General features: G+C 42.5%; 1 protein-coding gene across 2 annotated transcripts in view; it reads right to left on the bottom strand.

The window, feature by feature from the left end:
* The window catches only part of LOC126262467 (muskelin), a 178,100-nt gene that overhangs the window by 82,170 nt on the left and 75,378 nt on the right, over nucleotides 1-20,552 (bottom strand). The window lies entirely within an intron of this gene.

Here is a 20,552-nt window from a genome sequence, read left to right as displayed (position 1 = left end):
GGGGAGGACAGAAATGCTTTATCTGAAAACTACCTTGAGCAGATGAACAGAGAACCGACTCGTGGCGATAACATATTAGACCTTCTGGTGACAAACAGTCCCGAACTATTTGAAACAGTTAACGCAGAACAGGGAATCAGCGATCATAAAGCAGTTACGGCATCGATGAATTCAGCCGTAAATAGAAATATTAAAGAAGGTAGGAAGATTTTTCTGTTTAGCAAAAGTGAAAAAAAGTAGATTACAGAGTACCTGGCGGCTCAACACAAAAGTTTTGTCTCAAGTACAGACAGTGTTGAGGATCAGTGGACAAAGTTCAAAACCATCGGACAATAAGCGTTAGAAGAGTATGTGCCACGCAAGATCGTAAGAGATGGGAAAGAGCCACCGTGGTACAACAACCGAGTTAGAAAACTGCTGCGGAAGCAAAGGGAACTTCACAGCAAACGTAAACATAGCCAAAGCATTGCAGACAAACAAAAATTATGTGAAGCGAAATGTAGTGTGAGGAGGGCTATGCAAGAGGTGTTCAATGAATTCGAAAGTAAAGTTCTATGTACTGACTTGGCAGAAAATCCTAAGAAATTCTGGTCTTATGTTAAAGCGGTAGGTGGATCAAAACAAAATGTCCAGAAACTCTGTGACCAAGATGGTACTGAAACAGAGGATGACAGACTAAAGGCCGAAATACTGAATGTCTTTTTCCAAAGCTGTTTCACAGAGGAAGACTGCACTGTAGTTCCTTCTCTAGATTGTCACACAGATGAAAAAATGGTAGATATCGAAATAGACGACAGAAGGATAGAGAAACAATTAAAATCGCTCAAAAGAGGAAAGGCCGCGGGACCTGATGGGATACCAGTTCTATTTTACACAGAGTATGTGAAGGAACTTGCCCCCTTGCTTGCAGAGGTGTACCGTAGGTCTCTAGAAGAGCGTAGCGTTCCAATGGATTGGAAAAGGGCACAGGTCATCCCCGTTTTCAAGAAGGGATGTCGAACAGATGTGCAGAACTATAGACCTATATCTCTAACGTCGATCAGTTTTAGAATTTTGGAACACGTATTATGTTCGAGTATAATGACTTTCCTGGAGACTAGAAATCTACTCTGTAGGAATCAGCATGGGTTTCGAAAAAGACGGTCGCGCTATTCGTTCACGAGACTCAGAGGGCCATAGACACGGGTTCGCAGGTAGATGCCGTGTTTCTTGACTTCCGCAAGGCGTTCGATACAGTTCCCCACAGTCGTTTAATGAACAGAGTAAGAGCATATGGACTATCAGACCAATTGTGTGATTGAATTGAGGAGTTCCTAGATAACAGAATGCAGCATGTCATTCTCAATGGAGAGAAGTCTTCCGAAGTAAGAATGATTTCAGGTGTGCCACAGGGGAGTGTCATGGGACCGTTGCTGTTCACAATATACATAAATGACCTGGTGGATGACATCGGAAGTTCACTGAGGCTTTTTGCAGATGATGCTGTGGTGTAACGAGAGGTTGTAACAATGGATAATTGTATTGAAATGCAGGATGATCTGCAGCGAATTGACGCATGGTGCAGGGAATGGCAATTGAATCTCAATGTAGACAAGTGTAATGTGCTGCGGATACATAGAAAGATAGATCCCTTATCATTTAGCTACAAAATAGTAGGTCAGCAACTGGAAGCAGTTAATTCCATAAATTATCTGGGAGTACGCATTAGGAGTGATTTAAAATGGAATGATCATATAAAGTTGATCGTCGGTAAAGCAGATGCCAGACTGAGATTCATTGGAAGAATCCTAGGAAATTCAATCCGAAAACAAAGGAAGTAGGTTACAGTACGCTGGTTCGCCCACTGCTTGAATACTGCTCAGCGGTGTGGGATCCGTACCACATAGGGTTGATAGAAGAGATAGAGAAGATCCAACGGAGAGCAGCGCGCTTTGTTACAGGATCATTTAGTAATTACGAAAGCGTTACGGAGATGATAGATAAACTCCAGCGGAAGACTCTGCAGGAGAGACGCTCAGTAGCTCGGTACGGGCTTTTGTTGAAGTTTCGAGAACATACCTACACCGACGAGTCCAGCAGTATATTGCTCCCTCCTACGTGTATCTCGCGAAGAGACCATGAGGATAAAATCAGAGAGATTAGAGCCCACACAGAAGCATACAGACAATCCTTCTTTCCACTAACAATACGAGATTGGAATAGAAGGGAGAACCGATAGAGGTACTCAGGGTACCCTCCGCCACACACCGTCAGGTGGCTTGCGGAGTATGGATGTAGATGTAGATGCAGAAGAGGGTGTCGGAGGGGCCGAGGGCAGGAGACGGACGCGGGTGTCGGAGGGCGCCGAGGGCAGGAGACGGACGCGGGTGTCGGAGGGCGCCGAGGGCAGGAGACGGACGCGGGTGTCGGAGGGCGCCGAGGGCAGGAGACGGACGCGGGTGTCGGAGGACGCCGAGGGCAGAAGACAGACGACAGACGACAGACGACAGACGCGGGTGTCGGAGGACGCCGAGGGCAGAAGACAGACGACAGACGACAGACGACAGACGCGGGTGTCGGAGGGGGCCGAGGGCAGACGGCAGACGACAGACGCGGGTGTCGGAGGGGGCCGAGGGCAGACGGCAGACGACAGACGCGGGGTGTCGGCGGGCCGAGGGCAGAAGGCAGACGACAGACGAGGGTGTCGGCGGGCCGAGGGCAGAAGGCAGACGACAGACGAGGGTGTCGGCGGGCCGAGGGCAGAAGAGGGCGTCGGCATGGAGAGGGCAGAAGAGGGGGTCCGGGCGAGAGGAGAAGTGGGGGGTCCGGGCGAGAGGAGAAGTGGGGGTCCGGGCGAGAGGAGAAGTGGGAGTCCGGGCGAGTGGAGATGGGGGTGTCGGGAAGGAGGAGAAGAGGGGCGTCGGGTGGGAGGAGAAGAGGGGGTCGGGGGAGAGGAGAAGAGGGGGTCGGGGGAGAGGAGAAGAGGGGGTCGGGGGAGAGGAGAAGAGGGGGTCGGGGGAGAGGAGTATAGGGGGTCGGGGGGAGAGGAGTATAGGGGGGTCGGGGGAGAGGAGTATAGGGGGTCGGGGGAGAGGAGTATAGGGGGTCGGGGGAGAGGAGTATAGGGGGTCGGGGGGAGAGGAGTATAGGGGGGTCGGGGGAGAGGAGTATAGGGGGGTCGGGGGGAGAGGAGTATAGGGGGTCGGGGGAGAGGAGTATAGGGGGTCGGGGGAGAGGAGTATAGGGGGTCGGGGGAGAGGAGTATAGGGGGTCGGGGGAGAGGAGACGTGGTGGTCGGGGGAGAGGAGACGTGGTGGTCGGGGGAGAGGAGACGTGGTGGTCGGGGGAGAGGAGACGTGGTGGTCGGGGGAGAGGAGACGTGGTGGTCGGGGGAGAGGAGACGTGGTGGTCGGGGGAGAGGAGACGTGGTGGTCGGGGGAGAGGAGACGTGGTGGTCGGGGGGAGAGGAGACGTGGTGGTCGGGGGAGAGGAGACGTGTGTGGTCGGGGGAGAGGAGACGTGGTGGTCGGGGGAGAGGAGACGTGGTGGTCGGGGGAGAGGAGACGTGGTGGTCGGGGGAGAGGAGACGTGGTGGTCGGGGGAGAGGAGACGTGGTGGTCGGGGGAGAGGAGACGTGGTGGTCGGGGGAGAGGAGACGTGGTGGTCGGGGGAGAGGAGACGTGGTGGTCGGGGGAGAGGAGACGTGGTGGTCGGGGGAGAGGAGACGTGGTGGTCGGGGGAGAGGAGACGTGGTGGTCGGGGGAGAGGAGACGTGGTGGTCGGGGGAGAGGAGACGTGGTGGTCGGGGGAGAGGAGACGTGGTGGTCGGGGGAGAGGAGACGTGGTGGTCGGGGGAGAGGAGACGTGGTGGTCGGGGGGAGAGGAGACGTGGTGGTCGGGGGAGAGGAGACGTGGTGGTCGGGGGAGAGGAGACGTGGTGGTCGGGGGAGAGGAGACGTGGTGGTCGGGGGAGAGGAGACGTGGTGGTCGGGGGAGAGGAGACGTGGTGGTCGGGGGAGAGGAGACGTGGTGGTCGGGGGAGAGGAGACGTGGTGGTCGGGGGAGAGGAGACGTGGTGGTCGGGGGAGAGGAGACGTGGTGGTCGGGGGAGAGGAGACGTGGTGGGGGAGAGCGAAAGAGGGGGAGAGCGAAAGAGGGGGAGAGCGAAAGAGGGGGAGAGCGAAAGAGGGGGAGAGCGAAAGAGGGGGAGAGCGAAAGAGGGGGAGAGCGAAAGAGGGGGAGAGCGAAAGAGGGGGAGAGCGAAAGAGGGGGAGAGCGAAAGAGGGGGAGAGCGAAAGAGGGGGGAGAGCGAAAGAGGGGGAGAGGTCACGATAGTGAGGGAGGGATGGTGGGAGGAGGGGTGGGGGCAGAGTAAGGAAGGGAGAGTGTGAAGGAGGGGGGGGGGGGAGAGAGAGAGAGAGAGAGAGAGAGAGAGAGAGAGAGAGAGAGAGAGAGAGAGTGAGAGAGAGAAAGAGAGAAAGAAAGAGAGATAGAGGGAGAGAGAGAGGGAGAGAGAGAGAGAGAGAGAGAGAGAGAGAGAGATAGAGAGGAGAGGGGGGGGAGGGAGAGGGAGAGGGGGGGGGAGAGAGAGAGAGAGAGAGAGAGAGAGAGAGAGAGAGAGAGAGAGGATTGGATGCTTGTTACTTGTTAACTGTGCCTGCTACTTGTCTGTGGCACTCCACATTCCAAGATAGCACGCCCTTTTTTCTCATACACCACCTGACTGCCCCTGATGCCAGTCACAAGCCAATGCTACGTCCACTTCCTCATTGTCGAAAGAGGTTCCTCAATGACATCACCTGCAGTGACACTTCTCTGTAATCGTTAATAGACCAATTTGTCTTCTGAATGATCTTAGCAAAATATCTGAAAAACTATTATGCAACAGATTACAATATCTTAGGCTGCTACATGGGACAAGCCCTCACCAGTACTGGTTTTGAAGCAGCTAGTCAACTGAAGAGGCAATAATAAGGTAATCTCACTAGCAAGAAATAACCATTATATGTATGCTCTAGTAATGTTGATCAATACTACTAGCACTTTTGATACCTATGGTGGCCGTCTTTCTTTGGTTGCCTTAAAGATTTGCAGTGCCCGGAGGACTTTAATATGACCAGGAAAGGAATTAATGAAGTCAGTAACAACAGGCCGACTGCGAGAATCAATTTGATCCAGAGTTTTGGGATGTGGCATTGAAGCCCATAGTGCAGAATTTACCTGACAGTGGTAACATAATTGGACCAGTAGCATTTGCAGATTACATGTTGTTCATTGTACATGGTGACATGGTGACTCTGGAACATAGCAGGATGATTCCTTCCACCTGTTGTGTTCCCCCCCCACCCCGCCCACCTGCCCCCTTAAAAAAAAAATTATTATTATTATTATTATTATTTGCAAATATTTTTGATATGACCATTTATATCAAATGAGTGCAGTTCAAGGATTTTGAAAACTGACACGAGGCTTTTCTAATTTAATTTTAGTATTTATTACATTCCTTTGGCTATCAGGAGTTAATGAGCCAACTAGTTATCTGAAAACTGTACCAATTAAAAAGTACCAGTAATCTAAAACTTTGTTACCATTGTTTATGTGTAAACATATGCCCAATTATTCAGCATCTCCACTATATGGTGAGTAGCAACTAGCCTTTTCATAATATTGTTACAATTACTAACTTTCTGATGGAGTAGATGAAAAAAGCACGTAAATAACTAAAGCATTTCTGCAGCTAACGAGAAGAACAAGTTGGCAACTTTTGCACTAATTTAGTCATAGCAATTAGCTGCTTCAGTAAAAAACTTGTTACGGAAACAGAATTCCATATTTTGGCAAAATAGCCAGTAAACAGAATTCCATTTTTTGACAAACTAGCCAGCATAATTCAATAGAAATTATCTCATTCAAATGACTCTTCTTCTATTACTAAGTTGCTCAGAAGCATAAATCTTTAATTCTCATTCATATAAATCCAACAGACAATAATAGCTAACTTTAGTTCTAATTATTGTAAATATATCAGCGTGTATACATAGACAAGGAAAAGGTTCCCGGATTTTTCCCGGATAAAAATACACTTTTTCTGTATTAAGTGACAGTATACTTTCTTTCAAAACTGTGAAACTTGTCTATCTATTGAATCATTATGGTTTTATACAACGGCATAGAATTTCCGCGACTTCGCAAAACAAAACTTAGGGGGAAAAACACACGTTTTGGAAAGATCTGTGATATGCAGCAACATGGACGCTCCACATTTTCGTATTACAAAAGTATAAATTTGAGTTCCACGAAACACATGTTACTTTCCAAAGCACTGAAATCGAGATTGTGATCCGCTTTTGTAAGGCGGTCATAGTTCATGTCACGTGATCTCGCCAGCTGATGATGGCGGATATTCAGAGCATAGGACACATGATGTAGTCAGCCAGTACCAACACCACTGTTCAGTAGCATGACCACAGAAATAGGAAAAGTTAATGGTTTAAATTAATATACATAGTGTTGCCACACAAAAAGCAAAGTTTTCACATATAATATTGGTCTCTAAGGTTAATATGCCACAAGAGAATCTAAGCTTTCACGTATAATGTTGATCTTTTTTGTGCGTGTCACACGTTAAGATGCATCACATAAATGTGCCAGTAAAATTTTTAATAATGACATAAATGTCTGATCATCTGGGTTTGAAATTCTTCTCATGGTCATCCTCAAAGAGTTGATTTGTAAATGAGAATCGAACGCTCTGCGACTTAAGAAATTCATCATACATTCTCGCACATAGTTCATCTTGGGGAAAATGAAATTTACTTCGAAAGTAACCCTTTTCAAACCACCATTCACAATATTTTCCCGCAACATGTTAGAAATAGGTTCGTTTCAGCAGTTGTCAGAGTGCCAGATAACAGGTGTCACCGCGCTTGCACAGCTATGATGACGCAGGAAGCCCGTATGTTCGTAAGTGTAAAACATTAAAAGATCTTACATTATGTCATGAAAGAAACAAGTCATCAGAGAATATTCCAAGAGCATCGGAATTTCGTGAACCATACTAAAATGCATAATTTGGCTTACAGTGCACATTCATATGACCAGACTTGGACGTAAATTTTCTTGGAATACCAGTACTGTGTTATTTCATGTTTGGTTCTTATAATGGCATAATGCCGCAAGTGCTAGAAGATAAAAATGTGCGTTTGAAATGCACCAAACAGATGAAACTAGCCAATAGTGTGGAATTAACCACTTTGCTTCAAATAAATAGACTGCATCAGTGCAAAAGATAAATAAAAGCCAAATTTCTTCAGCAAACTGACAAAAATAACTTCATTGTTCTGCAAGGCGATTAATGCTCGACTGTCAGAAAGCTGGAAATAAAATAAAACCTGAAACTAATAACTTACTTTAGACTTCTGTATTTATGTGAATGTATTTTAACTAACTTTATAGCTCCCAGCAACAGAAACCCATTTTGTTTTCACTTGATGTGAGAGCAATAAACAAAGAGGAAACAGCAAAATCACTAAAACTCAGACTGTTCTATGTATCAGTCCCAGATCTACGATATTTCCGAACCGAGGCAGTACTAGATAGTGGTGACCCCCCCCCCCCCCCCCCCCCCAACTCCCTCCAGCATTTGAGGTACGATGCCAAAAATTAAATCGACTTATCAGAAAAATGTTAATTTTGTCGTACTCATCTTTTTGAACAGTCTGATACATAAAACATGTGTCTTAGAGGAAATGTAAGATGTGTTATTGGATCTTAAGTGTGCCAAAGTGCAGTGGCATGCCTCTTCACAAAGCATTCTTCCATCACATGTCACTGTATTTCATTCTGTCAAATTCAAATGTGTGTATTTTGTAATGGATGCCATCAAACTATATTTAGAACAGTGGAAATTAAAATGTCCTGTGGTGCCTCTCCTGCTCCCAGTTGGCCAGTTAAAAAAAAAAGCACTCATAGTTAATACTGTGATGGGATTATCTGTAACCAGGAGAACAAGAACTCTTCCGAAAATTTGCACTCTTTATTGCCTATTAGCTAATGACTTATATAGGATACTTAAAACCAGTAAAGAAGAGAGACAAGCAAGACAGTACACCCTTCTTCATTCCTTAAGTCCTTGCATAGTTTTCTCTCTAATCTTGCTACAGCTTTACATGGTGTGCTTTCCTTTCTGAGAAAGAATCTATTACCTCATCATCAAAGTTCGTCAAACGTTTTGCTACAAGGAAAAACGAAATGTCGTTGTCTAATTCTGAAAAAGCTGTTAATGTAAATAATACCCAAGACTGGTGTGGTTTCTCAAGCTCATCATGTATATTTTGTCACTGTGTGCTTGATAAAACGAAACAGGTCTGTCTAATATTGCAGTAGTTCCAATACACACCAAATAAATGAGACTGTTTTGAAACAAATGGTCATTTTTATGACACGACAGAATACAATTCATGAAGTACCAATATCTAATGCCTGTTAGGCCTATTACAAGCAAAAAGCTTTATGTTAGGAAATAGTTTCACATTTCGTTCATACACTCCGACTTCTCAAGCACGAGATCAGAAATTAGTGGTACGAAATTTTTATATAAATTTGGAATTGTGCTATTCTTCTATAATTTGTGTGATGTCTCCGTTTCTTCTCCTTCCTCATTCTAACAAACAATCTTGTCATCACTAATTCTTTAACTATTCCTGCCAGCGTCAAAACTTATTCTCCAGTTAACTTCACTAACCCTGCCACAATTGTCGGTTTAGTTGCCCCGTGTTTATTCACTGGTTAGGCGTTATTACATGTTCGTACAACGCGTTTTCCGCACTACTCCCAGAATAGAATTTAAGCGCCTGTTAGCTGGAGGCTATACAACTGGCCCTTACTAGTGTAGTGGTCTGGCCAAAAATTTTCTCAAAACTAGACATGATTGTCTCAATGGGAATTCTGCGATCGTTCATTAAATAAAATATGGCGTTTCCGTCTTTGATCGCTATTCTTCAGGTCATATATTGTAGTTACAGAGTAACTTGTCCGTACAGAGCACTTGGTTCGCTTATGACAGTATATTGTAGTTACCCGAGTAACCTGTCCGTACAGAACACTCGGTTCGCTTATGACAGCGAACTGAGTGTTCTGTACGGACAAGTTACTCTGTAACTACAACAAATGACCTGAAGATGGGCAGCTAGCCCGAAACCAGCAATTGAAAATAAAGAATAGCGATCGAAGACTGAAACGCCATATTTTATCAAAAATTTTCTGTCGAAATTTCATTATCTTGGATACAACGAGAAGATAATACGTAATCTATCTTACCTGTTATTCCTGTTAGTCGTTTATTTCCATTCAGGTAGTTTGAATCTATAGCTTTCGGTAGTAACTATAACAACACTAATCATTTACAAACCCAGCCAACCATATAAACAGTGATTAGCATTCACAGTTCAGCTTTGCCCCCACTCAGCTCCTATAGCCCGATCCTCTTTTGTCTGCAGGAAAGTTTATTTCTACATGCAGTGGGGATTCCCCTGGCACAGACATCACGTACACTATGCACGCATTCAAAAATCCAACTTATGATTAATTCAGAAATCAACTTAGAATGTGTTCAAAAACCAACAGGGATGCGTTTCAAAATCATATGAATAATTGATAGACCAACGAGTACTAGATGCTAGATGATTTTTGAAACAAGCTTTTTTTCCTCAAGAATTTGAATTTGGCAACCCACCTCCTCCTGAAATTGCTGCAGGGACAGATACCCCGGTTTGCCCCAGCCCCCTAGATCCGGGCCTGTTGCGCACGCGTGAATCTGGCAGCTTGGGCACACCAGTAAAATTTTTCTGGGCAGCATCTGGTTGCTTGCGGCTACTGCTTATACAGCTAAAAGAGACACTTCCGTACCCAGAAGCGGGGGAAGGTACTTAACTGCGCATGCGCATAAGCCCAGTCGCAAATGCTCAAACAAATCTAATGTAAACAGTTGTGACGTCAAGCTCGTCAGAGGCAGTTTGTTGTTCTGAAGCACTGCATAGTCTTCCTATAGCCTTTGACACATTTTGCTTTTGGCAGATGCTTGTATGAAGACTGTGTTTTGTTGTTGTATGTGATGCATTTCGCTTAAAACTTAAGTTTTATTTTCGTTTTTCTTGTCTCGTTCATGTTTTATTGCTGCAGTATGTAATGGATCTGGAAGATGTGTTATTTTCTACCGGATTTGTCGATACCAAATCTAATGAGGGAGGTTGTAAATGTTTTCTTATATTTTTGTCAGAATATTTTTTGTGAATTGTAATTTGCCTTATTTTATGCTAATTTGCTTATATTTTTGAGAGTGACAGTGCATTGATTAATATTAGTAGATGTGACGAGTAATATCAAAGAGACTGGTTACAAGTGGAAGCTTATGTGTTGTGTGAAATGTCTTTGACACTGGAGTCATCTTTCACTGTAGTCAGTCAGCAGTGAACACTCGCTGTGTGACAGTGGAACAATGTACGGGTCCCCTTCATAATAATTTGCAAGTGACCAGCGAAAATGAGTTATTCTACTACTTTTTTACATAAAAACATCAAGAAGGAAGCACATTCGGAAAAATGGTATTTGAAGCACCAAAAATGTGGCAAACACATTGAAACAGGACATTTCCGCAGCCAATGAAACAGCATTATGGAATCGTACTTTCAGTAGACAACTGAAACCAACCCAAAAAGTCAAATATCATCTTATAAACATCCACGGAGAAGTGAGTACTGTCACGAAATATGCTAAATTCAAGTATATAAAAATAGTGAGCATATGTGAAGTATTATTCTGCAGAACTGGGATACTGTAATATCCATCATTAGAATACTGGTTCTTGCCAGTCAAAATTACAAAAAGCTAACTGAAAACTAAAACAATGAAAAATTTCCGGAATTCTAAAAAATTTCCAGATTTTTCCCAGTTTTCTCCTGGATGAAAAAATTCCCAGGTTTTTCCCGGATCTCCTGGGTCGTATACACACTGTATATGTAAGAGGCAAGTTGGAAACTATTTTAGTCAGTCTGCCAAGAGTTGTGAAATGTACTAGATCTATGTCTGGTGGGTCGGGGAAATGTATGGCAAATGATGTAATACAAATTACAAGTCAGAAAATGTACCAGTGTTTATCTACATATCGAAACTTCAATAAAGGTCACTGTGGTAATAGGATCAGAATATGAATAGTGTTATCCCCAACAATTAGTTACTATGGACGGCATTTTTGTATTGATTTGACTGTCAAACTTCAAGGACAGTGATCTAAGGACTTTATCCAGTGACTGTGTTAATTACAGGGTTATTACAAATGATTGAAGCAATTTCACAGCTCTACAATAACTTTATTATTTGAGATATTTTCACAATGCTTTGCACACACATACAAAAACTCAAAAAGTTTTTTTAGGCATTCACAAATGTTCGATATGTGCCCCTTTAGTGATTCGGCAGACATCAAGCCGATAATCAAGTTCCTCCCACACTCGGCGCAGCATGTCCCCATCAATGAGTTCGAAAGCATCATTGATGCGAGCTCGCAGTTCTGGCATGTTTCTTGGTATAGGAGGTTTAAACACTGAATCTTTCACATAACCCCACAGAAAGAAATCGCATGGGGTTGAGTCGGGAGAGTGTGGAGGCCATGACATGAATTGCTGATCATGATCTCCACCACGACCGATCCATCGGTTTTCCAATCTCCTGTTTAAGAAATGCCGAACATCATGATGGAAGTGCGGTGGAGCACCATCCTGTTGAAAGATGAAGTCGACGCTGTCGGTCTCCAGTTGTGGCATGAGCCAATTTTCCAGCATGTCCAGATACACGTGCCCTGTAACGTTATTTTCGCAGAAGAAAAAGGGGCCGTAAACTTTAAACCGTGAGATTGCACAAAACACATTAACTTTTGGTGAATTGCGAATTTGCTGCACGAATGCGTGAGGATTCTCTACCGCCCAGATTCGCACATTGTGTCTGTTCACTTCACCATTAAGAAAAAATGTTGCTTCATCACTGAAAACAAGTTTCGCACTGAACGCATCCTCTTCCATGAGCTGTTGCAATCGCGCCGAAAATTCAAAGCGCTTGACTTTGTCATCGGGTGTTAGGGCTTGTAGCAATTGTAAACGGTAAGGCTTCTGCTTTAGCCTTTTCCGTAAGATTTTCCAAACCCTCGGCTGTGGTACGTTTAGCTCCCTGTTGCTTTATTCGATGACTTCCGCGGGCTACGCGTGAAACTTGCCCGCACGCCTTCAACCGTTTCTTCGTTCACTGCAGGCCGACCCGTTGATTTCCCCTTACAGAGGCATCCAGAAGCTTTAAACTGCACATACCATCGCCGAATGGAGTTAGCAGTTGGTGGATCTTTGTTGAACTTCGTCCTGAAGTGTCGTTGCACTGTTATGACTGACTGATGTGAGTGCATTTCAAGCACGACATACGCTTTCTCGGCTCCTGTCGCCATTTTGTCTCACTGCGCTCTCGAGCGCTCTGGCGGCAGAAACCTGAAGTGCGGCTTCAGCCGAACAAAACTTTGTGAGTTTTTATACGTATCTGTAGTGTGTTGTGACCATATGTCAATGAATGGAGCTACAGTGAATTTATGAAATCGCTTCAATCATTTGTAATAGCCCTGTATATTCGTTTGCCAAATGAGAACTGTTGTGAATAGTAAAGTCAGTGTTATATTACTGCAACACTAGAATAATCACATCACCAGACATCAACTGAGTGTAGTACATGACTAACTGATTATCAGTCATAATTTAAGTAACTGAGACATGATTTGTAATAACAAAAATAATCAATTTTTAAAAATGTAATGTGATCGGATAGATAAAAACTATCTACTCACCAAGCAATGGAAGGAGAATACACACACAATAAGGTTCAACTTATGCAAGCTTTTGGAGCCAGTGTGTGACGAAGCAAGCTGGGATATTTTTACTTCCACTCTTGTTTTGCCATCTGCCTCATTTGAATTTTTTTTTCATTTTTTAATTAATTGCCATTAACATACATCAGTATAATTTGCATTTTCATAAGAGAGAAAGGTTGAGCCTCAGTTTCAAAGAATACCGTATAACACCAGATCTAATTTTGTGCTTAGTTTTATGTATGCAATTGATTTTCAAATTTATTTTGACTATTCCTAGTTAGTATCTTTTGTTGTAGGGTGAAATCAGTAATTGTTTCGTAACTTAAATTCTACAGCTGACGTATAAACAAATATAAATTCTGTACTAAGTATAAATATCAGGAGTAGGAACTAATAGTATTCTTACGGCTCTGTCTGGCTCTATTCGAAAACATGTTAGCAAAGCCAGCCCTTAATTCCAAAGTAATTAACAGGTCTGTCCAAAGGATTGTTTGCGTATTTATTTGTTAATTTTATGATTTAAACAAATAATCTGGCCTAACTCTTGTAGTAGAAGAAACTGTTAAAAAGACGGAATTTTTTGATGTATTCAGTTAATTTAATGAGTTAAGTTTTAATTGTAATTTATTTAAATTAAATATCAAACAATGTCAAGTTTCAGCACCTATTATTGTGAGGGTATACAAGGGCCTGATTTTTTGGTCATGAGACAGTCAGTCCAAGGCAGAGTTTTAGATGAGAAACCTGTGCTGATTAGATCAACAACAGTACTTCAACTTAACTGTGAAATAAGTGTTACACAATTAGGCCGTGTGTTAAATCAATGACAGTGTCTGCTCCATATGCACATTTTTATTCTTCCCAAGAACTGTGAACTTTGTGGTTAGGTTTCTACTGCTCGTAGATGTCCAATAGTAAACTATTGTACCAGTTTGTGGAGGTTTGCCTGCAAACTATTAATGAGGCTTATGGGATATTAAAACAATAGTGCACTGGCCATATTAGATGAGTATATGGAGGGTTGTGAAAAGTGAAAGTAAACAACTGTGAATTGCAAATGTGCACCTGTCGGCTACATCATTTAAAGTAGTCAGTATCACAACACAGTACATCGACACCGAGGACAACAAATGAAGAAATTAAGGAAGGCGAACCGTTTCAAGTGGCTCCTCCTTCTGCCAGAAGAGTTGAACGGGAAGGAAGAAGGGTATAGGAAAAGCACTGGAGATGTTTAGGAAAAGGGTACAGTTTCGAAAAGTCACCCAGAACCCCAGGTCAGGGGAGACACTGGGCTGGATGAAAAGGAAAGACTTTCTCATCCTGTCCGGTAAGTCTCCCTTGACCTAGGTTTTGGGTGACTTTTCCAAACTGTACCCCTTTTCCTAAACCTCTCCAGCCCTTCCTTCACCCCTCTTTCTTCCCCTTCAACTCTTCTGCCAGAAGAAGGAGCCACTCTTGCATAAGTTAAATCTTTTTATATGTATATTCTCCTCCCACAATTTGTTGAGTAGATTTTTTTATCTATCCAACACATTATGCAGAGACATGATTTAGTCATGAACAGTAGGCAGTCAATAGATAAATACAATTAAATTGTGGAGAGTCCAAATCCACCGTAGTCCACATTATTAATAAAGTGAAACCCCACTTTTACACTTTTCTAAGAACTTCAAAAAAATGGTCTAAAATACAGGAAAATGTAAAATGTGGGAAATACCATTTTAAGCTGTGAAAGTTATGTATTGGATATGCCCTTGCATTTTCACACTTTATGTATATGAACATAATAGGCATCAAAATACTAATGTCAGGGACTTGTTTATTATTTAATAATAATTTATTATCTAATAAAAGCTGCTGATATAATGGGAACTGATAATTGGGAAACAGAAACGTTTGACTCAATTTCATACATAATTATTGATGTTTCTGGAATGCCTGAAGCTGTCATTCATTATTTAAATAATGAAACACTGCATCAGTTACACATTTTTTCATGCTTAGCACAGTGGATTTCGAGAATTTTTCTTGATATCAAGTGCAAATATTTACATAAGTATTTTGTGTGGTGTTTGCATATGTGATGTTCTGTGTCCCTTGAACTGTTGTCGTCCTTTTTGAGGTTATCTGGTACTGTGCTTTCTCAGTTATGAAAGAAACCCCCCCCACCCCCCCCCCCCCACCCCCCACACACACACAATCTACAATATATCACTCACATTGTTTTTCTGTCTAATATCACAAAAAATACATACGTAGATACTGCACTTAACAATGAGAATAAATCCTTGAAACACATTTTGCTCAGCATGAGAATATACATGGTGAAATGGTTGTGACGCCATGATACTTTTATTTGTATGAACCTAGTTACTCCTATCAGCCACCACGTGGAGTAGAGTTTGGCAGCGGCAGGAGATACAGTACGAATTGTTCCAACTTTTACATATTTACCTGTTTAAATCTAAAGCTCTGTATAAAGGAAAGTATGGTGATCCTTTACCCCTGGATTTGCCGCCGACTGCAGTTCAGGATTCGCTGAAACTGCACCATGTGACATTAGCAGCCATTGTGGGCCCAAGTGTTGTGTGTGAAGCATACAAACTGTTGTGTACCTTCGAAATTTTAAGCAGAATAATGACTCATTGCTGTGCTTTTGGCTGCTTGTTTAGAGGCAAAATGGGAGGAAAACTGTACAGAATTCCTTCCGAAGGGAGATATGCAACAAGAAGGAGAATATTGGTCGCAATGGGAAAGGTTGCAGGAACTCAGGTTAACCATTCAGTTAATTTTATTCATTTCTGACCTTTTGTCTTTGTCTCCTCCTCACAGTTCTGTTACTTAGTTTCCAATCTACTTGAATGGCCAAAAAAAGGTCAGAAGAGCTAATAGGATGGTCTAATGGTAATTTAATTATGAAATAGAAATGTGAGAGATAAAAGTGCCACTGTTAGCAGGTGAAGCAAAAAATAGTGAGTGGTACTGCACAAAATCATCATGACTGGTAAATAGTTAGACCTGATTGACTGTATGGTATGGTTTAAACTTATATTTACGATGCTCACAATAATAAATTGTACTTTGTTCTACACAATATAATGAAAAAAAAAAAGTTGCACTAGCCAAGTACCGAACCTACAACCTTACATTCAGTAGCCATTAACATTATTACTATTATTACTATCACAACCTGGTCGCTAATCTACAATGTATTAATACAAATACAGTTGTTACTATTTCCTACAGTCACTTTTGATAATAGGCCTAGTTTTATTCAAACACATTTTAAAAATATTGTATTCTCTTTTACTTTTGTGATCATTCTCCTAATGCCATGGAACAATTTGCAGACAAAATTTTATGGGATAGATATGACAAAAATATAAATAATGCGTAATCATACAGGCAAGTTTATCGATTCTATTTAGTAAGGTACCGCGCATGTATATTTGAACCCAATGCTTTATTTCACACAAAAAGAGAGACATTGGGTGAATTTCTGTAGTACCGAGTAGCAGGAACAAGAAGTATGTCAATATAGAGCTTTAAATTAGCGATGGATTTTTCCTTGTACTTGCGAACTAAAATTGGTTCCCTTTTGTCCTGCTGATTATTAGATAGGACCGATTTAATGCTAATTACAAAAAAGGTGTTCAAACGCAATACTGCAACAAAAACCACGAACTCTGCTTTCACCATTAATAAAGGATAGCAGGGAGAAAACTGTTTCATGCTTGCCGCAACAAATGCTTTTCGACTCATTTATCTTAAATTTGTCAAGATTTTTTGTTGCTAAATATCCAACATGTTCCGTTTGAAGCCACTGATCAGTTTTAGCAGTGCATTAGATGGTTGGGTGCACTTCTTTAATATACATGGCTAAGTATGCTGCAGAAGTCAATGCATCACCAGCTGCGCAGTGGGCCCAAAATGGTGGCCTCTGGCAAGTTGGCCGTACTTTCTCTATACAGAGCTTTAGTTTAAATCCACTAAGTAGAGCACCTTGGTTTCAAGAACTTAATGAGATAATGTTTGTAAATACTACTTGATGGCCAACATCATGCCAGCACCATTTTAGGTCAGTTTTTATCCCACAAATATTTTTTCATACAGTGTAAATTGTGGGAAAATTATAAATATGTTGACGCAAAATTGGGTGTGAATTAACATTGTGGATATAGGAAATTAGACGTGAGTGATAAAAAATGTCGTAAACAGTGGAAAAATGTTAATTCCGGGAACATAAAAGCAGGGTTATACTGTAGTAAATTGTCACCATTGCCAACTTCTCAGCCAGATTTGATGGAAGCACAGCTTCCATGGTCATATTTGCATAGGAAAATTGGTCTGCACCCGTGGCCTAGGTGTAACATCCTTGGTCCCGTGTTCGAAACCCACCACCACTTAAATTTTGATTAATAGTCAGCACTGGCACCCAAAGACTTCCGGCATAAGAGGTCACCCCTCATTCTGCCAATCGCCTTGTCAAAGAGGGAAGGGGAGTGGACAGAGGTTCAGGGCACTCTCCTATCCTTTGGGTAGGAAACCGGCCCTAAAGGCAGAAGAATCTGCAATAATCAACAGCATGATGATGCAGAAGGCAATGGAAACCACTACATTGAAGACACATAACGTGTTTTCACAGAACATGTGACCTGTAACCGAAAAAGTGTCATGATGATCTCTCCATTGGCAAAAGATTCCGAAATAGTGCCCCATTCGGATCTCTGGGAGGGGACTGGCAAGGGAGAGGTGACCATCAGAAAAAGATTGATAACGTTCTATGAGTCGGGGTGTGAAATGCCAGAAGCTTGAATGTGGTAGGGAAGCTAGAAAATCTGAAAAGGGAAAGGCAAAGGCTCAGTCTAGATATAGTAGGGATCAATGAAGTGAAATGGAAAGAAGACAAGGATTTCTGATCATATAAGTATAGGGTAATACCAATAGCAGCAGAAAATGTCATACTGGGAGTAAGATTCATTGTGAATGGGGAGGTAGGACAGAGAATTTGTTACTGAGAACAGTTCACTGATAGGGTTGTTTTTATCAGAATCGAAAGCAAACCAACATCAACAAAAACAGTTCAGGTATACATTCCGACGTCGCAAGCTGAGGATGAAGAGACAGAAATTATATGAGGATAAAGAGTAATACAGTATGTGAGAGGAGGAGAAAACTAATAGTCATGGAGAACTGGAATGCAGTTGTAGGGGAAAGAGTAGAAGAGAAGGTTGCAGGAGAATATGGGTTTCGGACAAGGAATGGGAGTGGAGAAAGACTAATTGAGATCTGTAATAAATTTCAATTAGTAATAGTGAATACTTTGTTCAGGAATCACAAGAGGAGGTGGTATACTCGGAAAAGGCTGGATTATACAGGAAGACTTCAGATGGATTGCATCATGGTCAGCCAAAGATTCTGAAGTCAGATACTGGATTGTAAGGTGTACCCACGAGAAGATATATACTCAGATCAAAATGTAGTAGTGATGAAGAGTAGGCTGAAGTTTAAGAAATTAGGAAAAATCAGTACAAAAGAATGTAGGATACAGAAGTACTAAGGAATGACAAGATACGCTTGCAGTTCTCTAAGGCTATATGTACACCTGTAAGGAATAGCTCAGTAGGCAGCACAGTTGAAGAGGAATGGACATCTCTAAAAAGGGCAATCACAGAAGTGGGAAAGAAAAACATACGTACAATGGAGGTATCTGCAAAGAAATCATGGGTAACAGATTAAATACTTCAGATGATTCATGAAACAAGGAATTATAAAAATTGTTCACGGAAATTCAGGAATACAGAAATACAAGTCACTGAGGAATGAAATAAACAGGAAGGGCAGGCTTAAGACGAAATGGCTGCAGGAAAAATGTGCAGAAACCAAAAAAGACATGATTGTCGGAAGGACTGACTCAGCATATAGGAAAGTCAAAACAATCTTCAGTGAAATACAAAGCAAGGGCGGTAACATTAAGAGTGCAATGGGAATTTCACTATTCAATGCAGAGGTTGCGAGTGGACAGGTGGAAAGATTTCTTTGAAGGCCTCTATGAGGGGGAAGATTTTCTGATGTGATAGAAGAAGAAACAGCAGTTGATTTAGAAGAAATAGGGGATCTAGTATTAGAATCAGAATTTAAGAGCACTTTGGAAGATTTAAGATAAAATAAGGCAAAAGGGATAGATAACATTCCATCACAATTTCTACAATCATTGTGGGAAGAGGCAACATAAAGCTATTCGTGTTTGTGTGTATGTAGAATGTATAAATCTGGCGACATACTACCTGCCTTTCAGAACAATCTTATCCACACAATTCTGAAGACAGCAAGAGCTGACAAGTGTGAGAATTATTGCACAATCAGCTTAACGGCTCATGCATCCAAGTTTCTGACAAGAATAATATACAGAAGAATGGAAAAGAAAATTGAAGATGTCAAGCAATGGAAAATCCAGGATGGAATGAAACATATTATGAAAAGCAAAGTTGCTACTCACCATATAGCGGACGTGCTGAGTTGCAGGTAGGCACAACAAAAACAACTGTCACAAATAAAGCTTTCGCCCATTAAAGCCTTCGTCAACAACACACACACACACACACACACACACACACACACACACTCTCTCTCTCTCTCTCTCTCTCTCTCTCTCTCTCTCTCACTGTGGGTGAAGATATAGTTGGTCAGGGTGATTAGGAAGGAGGTTGTTGGTTTGGAATCCCTCGGGTGTCAGAAAAGATAGTGTTCCGCTACTTCCCCCCCCCCTCCCCCCACCTCTCCTCTACCGTCCGTGTAACCTGCAGCACTTTACTGTCACCACCCCCACCATACTACTACTCCCTCTCCCCAACCCAGCCACCCCCTTACAGCCACGCCCATCATGCACTGGTGCTGCTGCTCGGAGTGTGGTTTCAGTTGCCTGACTGTGCAGCAGTCGTGTATTCATTTGGTAGCAATGGCGCCTTCTCGCTGGTAGCTTCCCTTCTCTGAACGCTTTCCATTGTTGTGTGCTTCAGTATCAACGCGACTGTTCTGTTGTCAAGATATTTGCTGATTGCTCAGTTAGATACACCACGCCCGTTCCCATTACATTTCAACAGGTAATTTCTTTGATTGTCAACAAAACTTTAGTAAGTAGCAGAAAGCACTTATATTCGTTTTGGAGCGTTTAGCAGTCTTTTACAGTTTCTGAATATCAAGTATCAAGTTGATACACCTTACCCGATTGCATTTTTATAGGAATTTTATGATTTTAGGTGAGATATACTTCATGATAGCACGCTACAGTAATACATACACTCCTGGAAATTGAAATAAGAACACCGTGAATTCATTGTCCCAGGAAGGGGAAACTTTGTTGACACATTCCTGGGGTCAGATACATCACATGATCACACTGACAGAACCACAGGCACATAGACACAGGCAACAGAGCATGCACAATGTCGGCACTAGTACAGTGTATATCCACCTTTCGCAGCAATGCAGGCTGCTATTCTCCCATGGAGACGATCGTAGAGATGCTGGATGTAGTCCTGTGGAACGGCTTGCCATGCCATTTCCACCTGGCGCCTCAGTTGGACCAGCGTTCGTGCTGGACGTGCAGACCGCGTGAGACGACGCTTCATCCAGTCCCAAACATGCTCAATGGGGGACAGATCCGGAGATC

Source organism: Schistocerca nitens, chromosome 6 (genome assembly GCF_023898315.1).
Source record: "Schistocerca nitens isolate TAMUIC-IGC-003100 chromosome 6, iqSchNite1.1, whole genome shotgun sequence".
Taxonomy (NCBI): domain Eukaryota; kingdom Metazoa; phylum Arthropoda; class Insecta; order Orthoptera; family Acrididae; genus Schistocerca; species Schistocerca nitens.
Note: the sequence above shows the minus strand (reverse complement) of the source record. Positions and strands in the feature narration are given on the sequence as shown.